Source organism: Carlito syrichta, unplaced genomic scaffold, assembly GCF_000164805.1.
Source record: "Carlito syrichta isolate Samal-C Ts95f unplaced genomic scaffold, Tarsius_syrichta-2.0.1 Scaffold301538, whole genome shotgun sequence".
Classification (NCBI taxonomy): Eukaryota; Metazoa; Chordata; class Mammalia; order Primates; family Tarsiidae; genus Carlito; species Carlito syrichta.
This window is the reverse complement of record NW_007245634.1, coordinates 103,690-120,965: the sequence shown is the minus strand read 5'-3', so window position 1 is coordinate 120,965 and position 17,276 is coordinate 103,690. Positions and strand designations below refer to the sequence as shown.

General features: G+C 38.8%; 1 protein-coding gene across 5 annotated transcripts in view; it reads left to right on the top strand.

The window, feature by feature from the left end:
• Positions 1-17,276, top strand: part of PDLIM5 (PDZ and LIM domain 5) — a 170,357-nt gene that overhangs the window by 69,551 nt on the left and 83,530 nt on the right. The gene's annotated exons all lie outside the window — the stretch shown is intronic.

Here is a 17,276-nt window from a genome sequence, read left to right as displayed (position 1 = left end):
ATTGCCTGAGCCCGCGGGTTTGAGACCCGCCTGGGCAACTTGGCGAGACCTCATCTCTACAATAAATCAAAAAATTAGCCAGGCGTAGTAGTGCGCGCCTGTAGTTCCAGCTACTTGGAAGGCTGAGGTGGAAGGATCCCCGGAGCCCAGCAGGTCGAGGCTGCGGTGGTTGAGAGTGACCACTGCACTCCGGTCTGGGCGACAGAGTAAGACTCCAACTCAAAAAAAAAAAAAAATTGTGAGCATTATATTTGTGAGTATCTTTTAGAGTGTGATTTGGCATTCTTTAGTTTTTCTTTTTCCCTTTTTTTTCTGAATAGAAAAATAATTTTTAACATACCAACTTGAAGACTGGACTTTTTGAATTTATTGTTTATAAAGTCACTCTGGCTTCAATTATAAAATAATCATCACATTGATTATAAAATGTATCAGGTATTTTGAGCATCTCAACATTTGGCCTGTATTGAAATCACTCTGAAGTGCTTGTTAAAAAATACTGATTGCTGTACTGAATCTGAATTTCTGGAAGTTAGGATCAATAATTATATTTGGTTAAGTTCTCTGTAATTATTATGAATTATAAAGTTAGAATTACTGCAGTATCTTAGGCTGAAGGAAAGAGAGGGAATGGAGAGAGAGTGATGGAATGATAGCTCTGAACTTTTAGCTTTATAAAGAAGGGTAGCTTAACCGAGCAGGGGCTCATGCCTATAATCCAACATTTTGGGAGGCTGAGGTAAGAGGGTTGGATTGCTTGAGTTCAGGTTTGAGACCAGCCTGGGCAAGATAGTGAGACCTCCCCCATCTCTATGAATTATAAAATAGTAATAATAAAGGACGGTAACTTGATTCTTGACCAGGTAGATACAGAGTGTTTTAAACAAGTCTTATTTTTAATGATTATAAAAAGTGTTGTGTAGTCTATCAGATTTGGAAAACCGCCCCCCCCAAATCTTATAGTCATCCATGTATTAACATGCATATTACGAATCTTTAAGAGGAGAATAAAACATGTGGTACCTTCTAAACATACTTGACTGGAACTTTTTCATGGAACTTCTCCTGGGACTAATGTTTTGTGAAAAACACTTTGGCAATGCTTCTCTGTTCTTTGCTACTACTATTCTAAGGTTTCTATTTGAAAGATTTATATAGGGTAGATTATATTTACTTGTCTGGGTATCAGTTTGGTCTTAAAACTGAGTTAGACTTTTTTTTTTTTTAAACTAACTTAGACTTATAGATCAACCTTGATGTATCATGACTTTCTAGCCAGTTTCCCTTTGGGGGTCTTCTTTTATTTTTTGTGGGAGAAATTCTTTTCAGTGGGACTTAAAATACAGTGATTATATGTATTTCAAATTTTGATAGCAATTAGCTGTGCATTTTAGTGCATAGTAAAGTGGTCAATGAGAACAGTAATCTATTACTAAAAAAAAAATTCTGTTTCAATAGTGTTCTCTATATTGAGACACGTAACACAAAAGTTGTTACTAATCTAATGAAAATAGTCCTTTTTATTTGTAGGTATTCTACCAAGTATGAATTTTGAAAGGGAAACAAGAGGCCAAGAAGCCTAATTTGTCTGAGATATCAATAAAATAAAATAAATACAGATGATATGGGGCGGTTTCTCACATTGTAAAAGGGAAAGTTTATGTACGAGTAGAGTTCTTGCCACAGGCTGTGTATCATTTCTTTCATACCAGCCCCCTTTTTTTTCACACTATGCTGCTTATTTTATGACCCAGGACCCAGTATCTTTTTTTTCTATTGAAAACACTTCTGGGCCCCATAAGAATAGATGAAAACCAGATGTTACTCTGTTTGGATGCATTTCCAATTTAAGTAATCTGCTACTGATTCTAATAAAGATTTTTTTTTTTTTTTTTGAGCCGGAGTCTCTATTGCCCAGGCTTACTGCCACTGCAGCCTTGATCTGCTGGGCTCAGGTGATCCTTCCTCTTCCAGCCTTCCAAGTAGCTGGAACTGCAGGTGCACGCCACCACACCCGGTGAATTTTTTTGATTTATTGTAGAGAAGCGGTCTCACCAAGCTGCCCAGGCTGGTCTCGAACCTGTGGGCTCAGGCAATCCTCTCACCTCTGCCTCCCAAAGTGCTGGGATTGTAGGCGTGAGCCACCCTGCCCAGTCTAATAAAGATTATTTTAGGCTACTTAAATTTTTTTAAAAAACTCAAGAAACCAACATGTTGTAAACATTTGGGAGTATTACTTAATCTTATCTTCTTATTTTTCAGTCTAGATATTCAGGGACCCAAAATATGAGTGAGCATTTTGGAATCTGATTCATTGTTATTCATTGTGATTTTTTTTTTTTTTGAGTTGGAGTCTCACTCAGTCGCCCAGATTGGAGTGCAGTGGCCACTCCCGGCCACCGCAGCCTTGACCTGCTGGGCTCCGGCGATCCTTCCGCCTCAGCCTTCCTAGTAGCCGGAATTACAGGCTCATGCTACCATGCCCGGCTGATTTTTAGATTTATTGTAGAGATGAGGTCTCGCTGCCCAGGCGGGTCTCGAACCCGCCGGCTCAGGCAATCCACTCACCTCAGCCTTCCAAAGGTGCTGGATTACAGGCTGAGCCACCAAACCTGGCTCATTGTGATTTTTTAATGTTTTTGAGCACTACTTGTGTTAGCTGATGTCAGTCTGTATTGATAATGTATGCCTTTATAAAATTCATGGTATAACATTGACAGTGCTACTGCAGAAATACTTTTGCCTTTAAAGGAAAAAATACAACTTTGAAGAGTTATTTTTTATTCTTCCCTATACCGGGGCCATTCTCTCTCAAGTTTTCTCTCTTTCTTATAGCAAAGCAAACATGTTTTATTCCTCTTATTTCTGAATTTGAATAGCATTCTTATTTGGCCTCTGGTGACTTTTTTTTTGAGTCGGGTTCTCACTGTTACTCAGGCTGGACATCTTGGGCTCAAGTACTCCTTCCACCTCAGCCTCCCTAGTAGCTGGGTCTACAGGCGCGCAACACCATACTCAGCTTTTTTGATTTTATTTTTTTAATCTTTGTAGACATGACATTTCACTATGTTGCCCAGGCTGGTTTCGAACTCCTGGACTCAAGCTGTCCGCCCACCTTGGCCTCCCAAAATTCTGGGATTATAGTCATGAACCAACACATCTATTCTTCTGGCCACTTTCTCTCTCTCTCTCTCTCTCTCTCTTTCTTTCATTAGGAGTCTCACTCTGTTGCCCAGGCTGGAGTGCAGTAGCACACTCACGACCATCGCAGCCTCGACCTGCTGGACTCAGGGAATCCTTCCCCCTCTGCCTTCCAATAGCTGAAACCACAGGCGCATGCCACCACACCCAGAAAATTAATTTTTCCAGCTAATTTTTTTGATTTATTGTAGAGACAAGGTCTTGCCAGTTTGCCCAGACTGGTCCCACACCCCTGGGCTCAGGCAATCCTCATGCCTCTGCCTCTGCTGGGCTTATAGATGTGAGCCACCCGGCTTCTGGCCATTTTCTTTATCCCACCTCTCACCAACCAAACTCCTCTGAATTCTCCTTCCAAACAGAATGACCTACAAGAGTACTTTCTCACTGTAACTCTTTCCTTTGTAAACACAAAGTCATAAAGTTTTCTTCATTGAATATGTAGTATTCCCCTATACAGACTTGACTTAGTCCAGTTTCCCTAGAAGCAGAGCCCAAGGTGCAAGTGAACATCAAGGGAATCTTTCAAATGTTCCTTGCAAGGGAGTTAGGGAAACCCAATTTGGAAGCAGAAGAAACTGAGGTGAGCACAAATGAGCTTCAGTTGATGTCTAGCCTCACTTGATCCGTCAGGAAATTTGGGGAAAAAATTGTTCCATAGAGTCTGTCTTGCCTTGAGGCAAGATAACTGGTTTTCTATACTCTCTCCCCTGCATTTGCATTTATTGGCTGGCCTAGAAGTGTGTCATTCGAGTGAATAGGGAAGAGGGCTAGGAGGTCACTTCTCTTGCTTCCAAACAAAGTTGCTGTGTGAACTGTTAGCATCAGTGTAAAAGCAGCACCTGGGGGATGGGTATACCAAACACTAGAAGGGTTCTAGGAGATCTCAGCTGGGCACCAACAGCATGTGCTATGAGTCTATCCAGCCTGAGTCCTCTGTTCAGGAGATGATGCTCTCTGTAACTGTGTCTCACTACATTGTCCTCTATTCATCACTACTATTCATCACTGACTAGCCTTTGTTCCATTTAGGATAGGTTTCTCATCATCCTTCACATGCCTTTATGCTCTTTCATGAAATTCACTGCATCTGAAATGCCCACCACCTGTTCACTGCCAATGCATGCCTTCCCATCCACAAAACTCATATTGAGACTTGTCTCCTGCCTTCCAGTAGTAATTTTTTCCTACTATTGCACCCCAATCATTTTCTCCCTTGTGAACTTACATGAAACAGTTTATACCATTCAGTACAGCATTTAATTATACACTAGGTATAATCAGGAATAACATGGCTGATTCCATGATTCATACAAATAAACCTAATTAGTTAATAGTCATCCAATACTGCCTGTGTTATTAACTAATATACTATGTATATTATGTATATTAGTCATGGATTTCCAACTAGACTCCTTGAAAGCAAAGACCGTGTATTTGACAACAGCATCTTGTACAGTTTTGCATTTTTGATGTCAAATAATTATGTGATAGGCATCAACATTATTTCCCAAGCTAGGAATTATTTATTTATTCCAAAAATAATCTCTGAACTCTTACTATGTGCCAGGCAGTGCTGTAGATTTTGGGCACATAGTAGTAAACGAAACAGACAAAAATCCCTGCTTTCATAGTATTGGCATTTTAGTGGGCATATAGCGATAAACAAGTAAGCAGAATGTATAATATATCTTCTGGCGGTAAGCATTATAGGGAAAAATAAAGCTTGCGAGGGATATAGGGAGTGCAGGGTTAGGGAATTGCAATTTAAAATAGGGTGGTAAGGAAAGCCACAGTGAGAAGGTTATTGGGTATCTGGGGCATGAGTGTCCCAGGCAGGGGGAAGAGCCAGTGTAGTGGCCCTCTGTCAGGGAGAGAAAAGAGACTTGTTCAAGGTGAAGTCTGAGAGGTAGCAGGAAAGGGGTAGAAGTGGAACAGAACTTGTAGGGCCTTGTAGGTCATTGCCATGTTTGTAATCAAATTTAAGTTTTTCTGGGCCTATTAAAAACTTTTGAGGAAGCTTTTTGGGAAGTTTTAGCTGCTTGGCCTGATCAAGAGCAGGGTTTGGGAGAGAAATGGCTTTATTATTATAAAAGGAGGACAGAGGAAGGAGTCGGCCAAGCCTCTTCCCAGTTTTAATAGTGGTGGCACTGCCTTTTCTTTGTAGCATGACAGAAACACTGAGTGATTAACACTGCTGCCAAGTCTGTTCTCCTCTACCCAAGAATTTCCAGACAGAAAGTGTGAAGGGGAAAACTGAGTTTTGTTTTTGAAATAAAAATTGCTAGCAATTTTGTTTTTTGAATTTTTTTGCATTAAAAATTATTATATATCCATTAATTTTAAAGAAAATGTGTTTAAATTTGATTTCATCTAGGCCCAATCTCAACATCTCAAAATAGAATTTAGATTTAAAAAAAGATAAAAATACTTGCTTGACTAAGATTGTTTTGTATCTGTAAATAACAGTTAAATACATATTAAATATGTACACACTATGCATATAATAATATTTCATCTAATTTGGGGGCACATAATAAAGCAAACACATTGTCCTTCTATGATATCCTAAAAAATAAGACTTGACTCACTATACTCTGGGTTTCTAATGAATATAGAGGTATGGATCATTTTATTTTGATTGTCTTTTATCCTTGAAAAGCATTGGAAAATATCTTGTTCCTGCACCTGAAACTAATTCTAGGAATACTATACTACTAGACTATGAAAAAATTCTATTTGAAATTATTTTTACTTTTGGGGAAATCTGACAAATAGCAGTGTACTTATTTTTAAATGTCAAATGCATTTTACCTATGATTTTGATTCAAATCAAAGTGGATCATTTTAAAAATCACATTATTTCAGCCACTAAATGAAGAAAATTACTTTAGAAAGCTTTGATGTATAATAACTATTTGCCATATTAGAATTGGATTCTGTGAATAAGATTTTTATCTATTTCATTTATTCTTGGTAATTTTCTACATAGGACATAGATAAACTTGCCACTAGCTTATGTATGATCAAGGGCAAGTGATTAAACTACTGAACCTTAATTTTTATTGATTATAAAATGAGGTCATGAGTGATTTGTAAGTTCCCTTTTTGCAGTAAAAATTCTGGCTCTTGTTCTGGTTTTTCAACTGTAAATGGATAAGGTCCCTAGAACTTGCTGTCAGTTCAAACCAATTTAGGTTTGTTTATTTTTGGCTGCGAGAATCAGGAAATTGGACTTTCTTCATTGGAGTTATCTTAAACTGTGCCAGGTTAACAAAATGACTTGTACTGTTCTGCTCACTTTAAGGTGAAAGTAGGTCAGATGGATATTCAAACGGCGTTGGATCATCAGAAAGTATAGTACTATGTGGTTTTAATCCTTATTTTATATTTTAAAATTAACCCTCTTGGAATAACAAAACATATATAATTTTTCTAATTGTCCTTATTTTTGTATTATTATTGGTAGTGGCATGTCTGTGAGGTTTTTAAATTTTTGGTTTTTGTTCTTCATATTTCATTTGTTGTATAACTTGTTATGATTGGAAGATAAAGATATAGAAGAATTGAGTTTTGAAAAATATTGATGTACTCTCTTTATGCCTCTCCTTTCTTCTTCATTCTTCAAACAACAACAAAAAAATTGTCAGAGGTCCAGTAACTACTACTAATGAATGACAGATTAGAATAATTTAATAGATACATTGGGTTACAAGAAAAAAGAAAAGTAGCTATCATACCTGACCAAAGCCATTAGCCATTATTTTAACTGATTGCTTACTATCCTGTTACTGTTAGTTTTATGGATCCAACTCTGATATTTCTTTCACTAATAGAGGTAGAATTTTAGAAAGTATTGTTTTCAGTCAAAGTTTTCAGTTCTTTATCTGGGATATTTCAATTCATGTTATTAAAAGACATTTTAGACCAGGTGTGGTGGCTTACACCTGTAATCCCAGCACTTTGGGAGGCTAAAGCAGGAGGATTTCCTTAGTCCAGGAGTTTGAGACCAGCCTAGGCATCATAGCAAGCCCTCATTTCTACAAAAAAATTAAAAAATTCACCAGGCATGGTGGTGCACACCTGTAGTCCCAGCTGTTTGGGAGGCTGAGGTGGAATGATCACCTGAGCCCAGAAGATTGAGGTTGCCATGAACCTGATCATCATGACCATGCCACTGCACTCCAGCTCGGGTGGACTCAAAAAGAAAAGAAAAAGACAAGTTGGATCATCTTTCTTGAAATAATTAGAATTGCTCATCATCCCATTTGCGGTTACGTCTTTTTCTTCTTGGTATTTCACGTGCTTTTGTAGTGTTTATTCAGTGTAGCTTTATTGCCTTTTGTTTGCTTGTTTGCTTTGGTTTTGGTTTTGAAATCTTAGGTTGGAGAATGACTACTTTTCAGATGAACTGAATCTCATTGATTGGATCCCTCCTCCATTGTTAGGATTAGACATGCTGCTTAGGAAATTGGAAGAGGATGACCATGTATTGAATTGTTTTTTGCAGGCTTTTTTTCCACATGTATCATTTAATTTTTATATCAACTTGTTGAAGAAGTTAGCTTACCCATTTTTCAGATGAATACTAATAACTTAGAGAGTTTATGTGATTTGCCTACCAACTCAAGTCAGTTAAAAGCTTGTGCCTTCTTTGCTTTCTTTGCTGTGGCAAAAGACTTAGTGACCAGGCCCCTAGTATGTATTTGCTAGGATAGGGTAGTAACACAGTAGGGGTAACTCTGACTCCTCTACTTGTAAGCAACAACATCTCCGTTTATAAAGTACCTTTCATTTTTACTTTCTCATGTCAATATTCTACAATAAGGATTATACCTAAATTGTTTTCTATGTGCTTTAAAAAGATCCAGTATATTAGAATGAAAGGGGGTGTGTGAGGCTAATCAGATTAATGAGCCACTAGATAGGAAAATTCATTTGGGTACTGACTTGTTTATGTATGTGTCCATCCTAAATCAGAATATCATCTCTTATTTTTCTCTCTCAAGTTTGTAAGCCTGTTGACTGTATTTGCTGGTTTCTGTCTGTATCAGAGTTTGAGGGCGTAGTTGTTCAGCAGGCTTCTACGTATGCATTCCATGAGTCACTAAGAATTCAGGAATTTTAGCACATATGTTTTAAGGACTGGTTGCTCAACATGACACTTACTGGAAAAGAGACCATAATTATCAATCAACAACTCAATCAGCAGACATAGAAGAGAGGTATATCTTCTATATCTCTTTTTCTTCAATTCAACAGGGACAAAAAATGTTGGAAATGGACTTGAAGTTTCAATTTAGTTCATCTTTTTGCGTCATCTGTAGCAGTTTGACAATACGCAAATTCAGTAAATATGAATTGGTGAGGGTGTATTTTGAATTTTGAAATTCTTGACTTTGAACTTTGCATCTTAAATGTATGCAGTTATTTGTTTAGCATGTAAAAGTCTTATCCCTCTGAAGGAAAAATTATTTTAACCTATAGTCCTTTGGGGGGAAAAAAAATCTATGAAATAATACGTTTAAAAGACCTGTTTAACTCTAAATCATTATTGGAAAAAATTTTCTTTCACAAAATAGTCTTTGTGAAAGAAAATTATAATATACAGCATTTTTAAAGGCCAAGAAACAAATATAAATACAGTGAATGGCAATAACATTGACTTTGAAATTAGGTACAAATCCTGGTTTTACCACTTCCTAACTGTGTGACCTTAGGCAAATTATGTAACAGCCTTCATTTAACCATTTGTAGATGGGCTTTTTTTTTTTTTAGTTGGAGTCTCACTCTGTCGCCCAGACTGGAGTGCAGTGGCTGCTCCCGGCCACCGCAGCCTCGACCTGCTGGGCTCCGGCGATCCTTCCGCCTCAGCCTTCCAAGTAACTGGAACTACAGGTGCGCGCTACCACACCCGGCTAATTTTTGGATTTATTGTAGAGATGAGGTCTCACCAAGTTGTCCAGGCGGGTCTCGAACCCGTGGGCTCAGGCAATACACTCACCTCAGCCTCTCAAGGCACAGGATTACAGGCTGAGCACTGAGCCTGGCTAGATGAGCATTTGTAAAGATCTGCCTGCTGGGGCTTTTTTTTTTTTTTGAGTTGGAGTCTCTCTCAGTCGCCCAGACTGGAGTGCAGTGGCCTCTCCCGGCCACCGCAGCCTCGCCTGCTGGGCTCCCGCGATCCTTCCACCTCAGCCTTCCGCGTAGCTGGAATTACAGGCATGCGCTACCGCGCCCGGCTGATTTTTTGATTTATTGTCGAGATGAGGTCTTGCTGCTCAGGTGGGTCTCAAACCCGCGGGCTCAGGCAATTCACTCACCTCAGCCTCCCAAAGGCGCAGGATTACAGGCTGAGCCACCGAGCCCGGCTTGCTGTGGCTTTTAAATAGGTTAAGTGAATAGCACATGCAAATAACCTAGGACATAATAAAGATATGTTTTCTCTCCCTTCTTCCCACTACTCTCGTCAATTGATAAATGAGTGTGAATATGGTGTCCATTGTAAAGATACTTGAAGAAGATCATTTTTGTCTTGTTTCTTGGCAACAAAATAGGTGTGGCTAGAAAGAAATCAGGGAAAGTGTGGGAGGCAGTTATCTGAGAAAGTCAGAAAGAAGATGATGGGAGTGTTAAAAGAGGATTATTTAGTCAAGCAAGAGACTTTTGATCATACAGTTGTAATTAAAACTCTTTCAAAGAGTGTAGTGAATGCAAACATATTTACTGCCTGCTGACTACTGCTTTAGTTCAAGATTATTGTCTTAACCAATAATTTATGACCTATCTGGCAGGGAAAATAGTGGTAGCAAAGAAAAAACAGTACACACCTAGTCTTGTTTATTCTGCAGATCTCTCTTGTTCTTCTTGGGGGAACAATGTAATTCTGTTTTACTGTGGGTTAAGTAAGAAAGATAAACAGAAAAAACGAGTTTTTTTTTTCCTCTCAAATTCATGCATATTTTCTTTTAAGTAATTTTCTGAATAACATACCAAAATAAAGTAAATTTACTAACTTTTGGATTGTGTTTTTATGATACTTTTAGGGGAATTTTCTCTTAAAATGCTTCATCACACTAGCATCAATGTTAACTACTGAGGTCTGAAATTTCATAATGTTCAACAAATTTTAAAAATGTGGACTTTTCCTTCAGATTGATCTTGTGACTAGCAGCCATTGGGGGCAGATATTTATCATCTTTTGCCTTTAAGGAATTTATAATTTCTTCTTTGGGATAGGAAGAGGTAGACAGTGCTATAGGGGCTCAGAGGAGGGTAAGATCCCACTCAGACGGACAAGCTTGTGGAGGTGCTGAGACCTGGCTAGACTGGAGAGGGTGAGGGGCCGTCTCAGGTGGACGCATCCCCTGAGGTCCTGTGAAGATGACAGAATCCCAGGCATATGTTGGGAGAGCATGTTGACCTGCTGGAAATGAAGATAGGAACGAAAGAAAAGTGACGCTAGATTGCATTTCAGGGTCTTCTACAGTAAGTATGATTGGAAACTTTGATCAAGAAAGTGACTTTTCAGGACAGTGTTTAGTGAGACTGTTTGGAAGGAGCCGCAGAGTCTCAGCCAGAGGCAGGGAGACCAGTCAGACAAGTATTGCAGTAACCTGGCTAAGTGAAAATCTCAGATAGAAAACAAAACTTGTCAACAGGGACTCTAAAAGTCTCAGTCATGTCTGCATGGATGAGGAATGAGGGAAGACTTAAAGCTGTCTCAGGATTTTAGACAGCTTGGGTCCAGGCTCAGTGTTTTGCCTGTTTACCTCCCCTTGTTCCTCTGCCCACTGGAGTCTGGCTTCTGCTCCTGTTTTGTTACTGAAACTGCTAGAATTTCCCACAGATCCTCAAGCTCAGTGTGGTCAAAACGGAGCTCTGCACCTTGTCTCATGGATTTGCATCTCCTGCTGCTGCACTTGTCTTGGTGAAAGGCCCCACCATCCACCCCATGACCCAGATGGAAAAGATTCATTCCTTGCCTGAACCTCCTTCGTCTGTAACCACCTGTTCATTAGCCTCTGTCTGTGTCTCAAAACGAACTTTCTGGGAATGGAGTAGAATAAATTGACATGGCATCACAGCTTAGTGGCATGGAGAGGCTCAGCTCCTGGTGGTAATGCTTATATCTTAAATGGAAGTGTTTAAGAGTCATATGTTCAGCGTATAGTAATTAAACACTTGGTACTGATCACTGGGGATAGAAAAGAAGTCCTCTCACCTGTCCTCAGGGAGCTCACAATGCAGGGCACTGGTTTCTTTCTCTCTCCCACTTCTTTTTTTTATATCTTATTTTTAGAATTGTGGGGTACATGTGAGGTTTTGCTACATAAGTAAATTCCGTGCAAGTAAGGTTTGGGCTTCTAGCAAGCCCTCTCTCCCCTGGTAGTGGAAATGGTACCCAATGGGTGGTGGAGCGCACCTTCACCTCCGCCCCCATTAACAGTGCAAGGCACTAGTTTCTATTCTTACATAAGGATTTCTTTATTTATATCAAGCATTTCATGGATAACCCCTCCCCTCCACATTAAGATAATAATTGTATTTTTAGATTTTAGAAACATTGTATTGCAATTTTAAATGAAGATGTAGATTTTTTACATGTATGTATAGGAATCTAAATTTACTTAAAAATTCAGATATATGCATGATTTAAGCAGACTTTATTCATGGATCACTCATGTGCCAATGACTTCCCCCTGCCTTAAGTGTGCTTCAGGTTGAGAAGCACTGACCAAAAATATTTCAGGCCATCTTAAGGTTGAGACAGGGAGGCAGAGACACCCATGGGGAGGAAGAGACAGAGGAAAGACAGCAGGTGGGTGGCGAAGGAAACAGAAACAGAAAGATACAGATGGGAGGACAGTTGCGGGAGAAACGAGAAGGTTCTCCTGGCCACACCATGTTATTAGCAGATTAAAAGAAACATGATTCTAGAATATTAGATTTCATCAAATTAACCTAACCTATATTGTCATTTTAAAAATGAAAATAAAAAACTTGATTTCAGAGTTTTAAGATGAGAAGTACTCAATATTTCCTTGATGTCTGAAAAAGGAATAGCTGAGTAAGATGTAGCATGCTCATTGATTAAGTGGTAGCAACATCACACCCACCTCTTCAAGAGTAGAAACAATGTATGTTTATGTTTATTACATACTTCAGTGCCCATCACCATGGCTTGGACATAGAAGATACTCAATACATAGATAGGTATTGCCTTGAGACAATGCCTCTTTTATACGTGTAGTAATTTTTGACTACTTTCTTGCCTGATAAGTTTAGAAATGATTCACAAGAAGTTATGGGTGAGATAAAAAGTGGCAAATTGGTCATTCTCCTGTATTTAAAGGCAACAGTCTTCTTTGAGTTCTAAACAGACATTTTTGTCCATAGCTTCAAGAGCTTTTGAGAGGATTGAAATTCAAGTCATTCCCAACTGTTTTCCAGTGACTGTTGTTGCTATTATAGTCTCAAAGACTGAAATAGCTGAGGCTTAATAGAAGTTGAAAAGTACATGGGAATGATTAGTCTACAAAACACATATGTGGCAGAGTATTTATATATCAAACTTTTTTGTTTAATGTATTTTAAAGCCTGTATTGTCACAGTAAATTAACTTTACAAATAGGTTTCCAAGTGTTACTAGTCCTACCTAATAATGTCTTTTTACCTGCCATGATCTCTGTTAATATGTGTTTCTCTGAAATTGAAATGCACATAAAAACTAGTCATTTTTGTATGTATGAACTTTAATTTCTTAAGTAGTACAGCAAGGGTCCATTTCCACATTACAGTAAAAATCCATAGATGGTAATGCTGAGTTCAGACACCTCTCTTAAAACTGAATCTCCTTTATCTTGACTGTTTTGGCTGAAGTTTATATTTATAGCAGGGTTTTCCTATATAATTCATCCTGTTACAATGAATGTCAGGGACTTTCCAGATTCTTTTGTTTTACTGGAATTTGTTTTACTAGGCTTAGAAATAATGGATTATTTATTAGTCCAGAATATTTTTGTTATCTTGAAAATATTTCTGGTTAACAAATTACTCTTAAAACTAAGAAAAGTACTTTTATATTTGAAAGAAAAGCTAGTTAACTACCTCTTTCCAAGTAGAATTTTGATCTCTTTGATATGTTAAAATGTAGAACAATATCTCTTTTCCAGAGTTCAAATATTCTATAATGTTTGTGTAGATTTCATTTTCTAATAAGAAGGCTATTCTCTGTAGTGTGGAAAAGATTTGTGACCAGCCGGGTATGGTGGCTTATGTCTGTATCCCAGCACTCTGGGAGGTGGAGGTGAGAAGATTGCCTGAGCCCAGGGGATCGAGACCGGCCTAGGTAACTTGGCGAGACCTCATCTCTCCAATAAACCAAAAACAAAAAAATTAACCAGGCATGGTAACACCCACCTGCAGTTCCAGCTACTTGGAAGACTGAGGCGGAAAAATCACCTGAGCCCAGCAGGTCAAGACTGCGGTGGCCATGAACAAGCCACTGCACTCCAGCCTGGGTGACAGAGTGAGACTCCAACTCAAAAAAAAAAAAAAAAAAAAAAGAACTGTCCCCAAGAGTTCAAAAGTGAGTCACTCCTTAGTGAAATTTTGCTAGTGATACATCTTATTTGTGCATGTAATTTCTATTGCTGTATGTTTAGAGTTGAAATGTATTCATTTGAAGACACATATCAGTTATAACAATATTCTTGTTTCCAAGAAATTTAGGTAATAATTTTTCTTCTGAGACATGTGGGAAAAGTTGTTAAAGTTGTTAGCGAGGCAATTTCAGTGTTGCTTCTTAGTGCATAGCAGGAATTTAGTAACTAAAGCATATTAAAGAAAAAAAACTTAACACTTTAAGTTCTTACTCTAACAAGTTCTCAGCTAGGAATTTGATGTATATTAGTCATTTAATCTTAGTAGCAACTTGTTATGGCAGATAATATCATCCTGCTTTATGGAGAGTTAAGTCAGTACTTCAAAGTCACACAACTTGCAGATAAATAAGCCAGAATTCAATCTCAGATATGTTTCTCTCCTAATGTAATGGTTTTTCTATATTATCACACTATCTCTTTAAATACAGAAGTTTTAAAAATATTTTTATTGCATAGTCATTATAAACACAACTTTGAAAGTTATTTTGTTCTTCTACACCACACTAAGAATTTTTGCCATTGAGTACATTTCATGGGAGGCAGAGAGAAGCAGTTATGGAGACCTTTGTCTGATATTTTAGTAATTTCAAATTCCATGGAAAATTCTAACAAGGAATCAATGCTCTTTGAAAAATTTTACTTTATTGGAAACTTACAAAACAGTCTAGTAGCAATATAAGGGGGGGGACTCTTAAAAACCCAGAGTTTATTGGTAAAAAATTGTGTATTTATTTATTTATTTTTGAGTTGGAGTCTCACACTCCATCACCCAGGCTGAAGTGCAATGGCATGTTCACGGCCACCCTAGCGTCGACCTGCTGGGCTCCGGCAATCCTTCCACCTCAGCCTCCAAGCAGCAGGAACTACAGGCACACACTACCACGCCCAGCTAATTTTCTATATATTGGAGAGACGAGGTCCTGCCAAGTTGCCTGGGCTGGTCTCGAACCCGCAGGCTCAGGCAATCCACTCGTCTTGGTCTCCCAAAGTGCTGGGATCACAGGCAAAGCCACCGAGCTCAGCCAAAATTGTGTATTTATTCTAACATGTTTGAACTTCAGTCACCTTCAAAGTTTTCTCCGTTTGATGTAATACACTTATCGAGGCGCTTTTTCCACTTTTTGTTTTTAAAACAAAACAGTTTTCAGCTCATCAATTTGAATTCTTTTCAGTGCTTCTGTTACTTTTTGTTTCACCTCTTCCAAACTGGCAAAATATTTCCCTTTGAGAACTTCTTTCATGTGGGGAAACAAAAAAAAAAAGTCACTTGGGGTGAGTTCAGGTGACTAGAGAGCGTGAGGCATGGAGTTCATGCCATTTTTGGTCAAAAACTGCTGAACACTCAGCACAGTGTGGGCAGCTGCACTGTCATGGCACAGTGTGGGCAGGTGCAATGTCTTGGTGGAAGAACCAGTTGTCACAGTGGAAGAACCTGTTTGCCATAACTCAGGACGTTTCTTCTACAAATTATGACATAACTGCCTCAAAACTTCCAGATAAAAACTTTGGTTGACCATGTGATCTGGAGGAACAAATTCTGAGTGTACTACAAGGGGCCTACCCTACAAAAGATAATTCCAGGGTTTTTTTTGTGTGTATGTGTCCGCTCTTGTACGACTTCATTCATTCCCTTAGCAGCTCCAATATATATATTCTCTGAATGATTTATGGAAGCTTCAACACTATGAGGAATCTGAGAAACCAATTTTTAGTTGAATTAAAATGCATCGCTAAGTTTAAATACTGAGAACAGACTTCCTAGATTCCTAGTATTCAGAGTTTGAAGCAACTCCAGTTGTTGACCAGCACAGCCCCTAGTTTACCTAATCCATTTGTCTCTATTTATACTTTGAAGATTCTTTTTGATCTCTATAAAAGATTACCTATTGTGACAACTCCGTGACAACTCTGTCACAGTATTGATACTGGAATTGGAGTTGTACAGTGGAGGAGGGAAGGAAGAACAGACAGATATGAACCTGTTATCTTAACCCTCCCACTTTTTCTCCGTCTATTTTGTCTAATTACAACATTCTTTTAAGTGTCTCATCAGTATCTTTTGCTGAGAGTGGGAAATTCTGGGGTTTGTGGAAAATTGGTTTATAGCAAATACCATAACCATTAAAGAAATCAACATGCTTTCCATTTTCTCTAGGCTTTTTCTCTTACTTTCTTTAAGTTGCTCATTTTCCTTCATTCCTTTCTAGAGCCTCAGAATTCCTCCACTTCACTTCAAGGTACCGAAATGTCCTCCCCCAGTTATCTATGTTTGGAGCTTGAATAAACCATATGTAACTAAATTATAAAAATTGTAAAACCATTGATTTAACTTTCAGTGGACACGAGGCATTAAAAATATTGAGGTGCAGTCCCTCCCATACATATTAGGGTGAATGATGGTAGCAGGAAGGCACAGAGTCATGTAGTTCCATCACTTGAAGTTTGAGATTCTGAAAAGAATGAATTTTTTTTTTTTTTAAGTCGGAGTCTCACTGTTTCCCAGACTGGAGTACAGTGGCAAGCTCATGGCTACTGCAACCTCGACCTGCTGGGCTCAGGTGATCCTTCTGCCTCAGCCTTCCAAATAGCTGGAACCACAGGCGTGTGCCACCATGCCTGGCTAATTTTTTATTGTTTGTAGAGATGAGGTCTCGCCAAGTTGCCTAGGTTGGTCTCAAACCCCTGGACTCAGTCAATCCTCTTACCTCTGCCTCCCAAAGTGCTGGGATTATAGACATGAGCTATCATGCCTGGCTAGGAAGAATTTTTTAAACTAAGGACAGTGAGAAAGTTTGCTGGGAACTTAGGGAAAAGAGATCCTAGTTTTGAGGAATTCCATGATTAAAATACAGGGCAGGTTGTAAGAACAAAGAACACTTGATTTTCCCAGGGATCAAATGAGATGAACTAGGCTAGAGGTTGGGGAAGCATAAATTAGGAAATGAGCTTGAAAGGGTTGTAAAACCCTTACTTCTGTAATACCAGCACTTTGCGAGGCCAAGACAAGTGGATTGCCTGAGCCTGTGGGTTCGAGACCAGCCTGAGCAGCTTGGTGAGACCTCATCTTTATAATAAAATCAAAAAATTAGACAGGTGTGGTAGTGTGCACCTGTAGTTTTGGCTACTTGGAAGACTGAGGCAGAAGGATCGCCAGAGCCCAGCAGGTCGACACGACACTGGGGTGACTGTGAGTGTGCCACTGCACTCCAGCCTGGGTGACAAAAAACCCTTACTAGTATGGGATAACTGACAAGATGAACAGAGTTCCCTGTGGCTTATATATGGGTGTCTATATGTAAGACACAATTCATTCCCTCTAATTCCTTTGTAGTGAAGAAAACTGTTACATGTGCTTTAGGCTGAACTTGTTGACTAAAGAGGACTTATATGGGCAATGGAAGAATGCAGGGG